Source organism: Lotus japonicus, chromosome 1 (assembly GCF_012489685.1).
Source record: "Lotus japonicus ecotype B-129 chromosome 1, LjGifu_v1.2".
In the NCBI taxonomy this organism is placed as follows: Eukaryota; Viridiplantae; Streptophyta; class Magnoliopsida; order Fabales; family Fabaceae; genus Lotus; species Lotus japonicus.
This window is the reverse complement of record NC_080041.1, coordinates 75,546,516-75,548,645: the sequence shown is the minus strand read 5'-3', so window position 1 is coordinate 75,548,645 and position 2,130 is coordinate 75,546,516.

Sequence of the window (2,130 nt, the reverse complement as noted above, 5' to 3'; positions counted from 1 at the left end):
GTATGTTGGTTACTTTCGTATGCATGAAGCTAGTGATGACACATCGAGGGGAATGAGACTTAAGCCAATTGGAATCAGTGAATAATGGTAACCCACCATTTGAACTTGAAGATCCCATGAAGAAGGTTCATATGGGTAATAAGAAGTTATTCATATTGATCTGACAACACTAAATAATTTTATTGTATAGTATATTCCAAGGGTGTAAGTGTTGTGCTACATTTTGAGAGGATAAGTTTTAGAGCTATTAATGATTTTCATAGCCCTAATGGGTGGTATATGAAGTGCGGCATATACTTGATGAAATCACCTATATGAGTGTCAAGTGGAGCCGCTTGCATGAGATTTGGTTGATCTCTAGAGCACTCAAAGAATACCAGGCACGCACATGGCCGTTTAGCGCACCACAACGATAACAACAAGAATTGTGGGGTGTAATGATTGATAAGGCCTCTAGCACACACCAAAATGTATTGGTTCATAAAGCTTGCTCCACCAATTCATTTGTGTTAAGTCTTATCAATCTAGGTATGATTCATAGCCCAAAAGGCACCATATTCGAAACAATTACACTCTTGGAGATTGCCCTAGAAAATTTCTTCTTTCTAAATTCTTATTTCTTTGAACTTATGAAATATGTGGGGGATTGTTGGAAAAATAGTGAGTATTTCAAAAGTTCAAGCACCATTTATATGTTTTCACCGTCCAAATAAATGTCACTATCAAACCTAGATTGTATCACCCTTGTTTAGTGTGTTGCCACCCTTTAATTAAAGGCTTGCCGCCCATTATTTAATTGTTGCCGCCACATTTATGTTATCCACTGTTTTGTTATTCACAAAGTCTTTGCATATAAATACCAAGTCCATTTCTCATATGGAAATATACATATCAGTTTTATTTCCTCACCTTTCCTCTCCCCTCTACTTCCTCTACTTCTTGGGCATATTGAGAAATTGATCTCGCTAGTTCTGTGACCCGGTTTATTGTCAGAAGGGGATGTTTAATCCTGGGGGAGTGTTTGGGATAATACCCGAATATAACTCTCAAGGACAACGAATTGATTTTCGCGACTCAGCTTGTTTTATTGTAGATTCTGGTTCGTGAAGGTGTACTGTTCGTGTTGTTGCTGGTTTTGTTCCACCAGGGTTGCTGTTCGATTCGGTGTTCGCGTTGTTCATCCCAAATTTTCCAACAAGACATTGTGTAAAATCGCCGATTGAGTTCAGCTTTCACCAATTTCAAATAATTAAATTTAAGGGTTTGGATAACATGGAGCCCGAAAATCGGGCTCCAAAATTAGAGCCCTGGGTTTGACCGGTGATCAACCTTAATTTCATTTTTGAATTTTTTTTAAAAAATTATTAATTTACATTAAAACTTAATTAATGTACAAATCTCAATTTAATTCAATTAATTGGTTAAACCTCCCTTCTTTTCTATCCCAACTTCAAAACATTTTTCAAATCTTATCACACCAATTTCTCTTAAAAACCAACAAATCATATCTCAAACAAAATCACCCTAAATAACTAATTCACGGCTTTCTCTTCCCAGCCACACACGACTTTCTTCTTCTTCCTTCATCCACACCAGTTCCTTACCCTGCCCAGAGAGACAAAAGGCGCGGCGAGACACCTTCAGGTGCAGTGGCTCAGTCCAGGAAGAGGCTTACGTGCCGTAGTTGGGCTCGGGCAAGGGAGTTGAAGCTGCGGTGGTTACCACTGATTTCCGCAGTCTCCTTTCCTTCTCCTCTCCCCGTCGCAACTCTCACCGGCAACACCGTCGCCACATCGCCTCGCCGCATCAGATCCCGGCTGGTAGTCGCCTTTGCTACAGCTACAGCAATCGCCACCGCCGATCCTTTGTCAATGGATGCGCGGGATCTAGATCTCAGGTTCATAGATCTTTCATGACGTGAGTTCTTTTCTGGATTTGATGGTTTGAAGGAGCTTCTGGGTTGGGATTTTGGGTTTGGATGGTTCGGATTTCTGGGTTGAAGGAGTTCTTCTGGGTTTGAAGATGAAGAGCATGATGAAGATGTTGATGACGTTCATATTGATATTGTGTTGGTGAGAAGAAGAAGAATGGGTTCTGATGATGGTATCTTTGAGCTTCAAATTTGATATT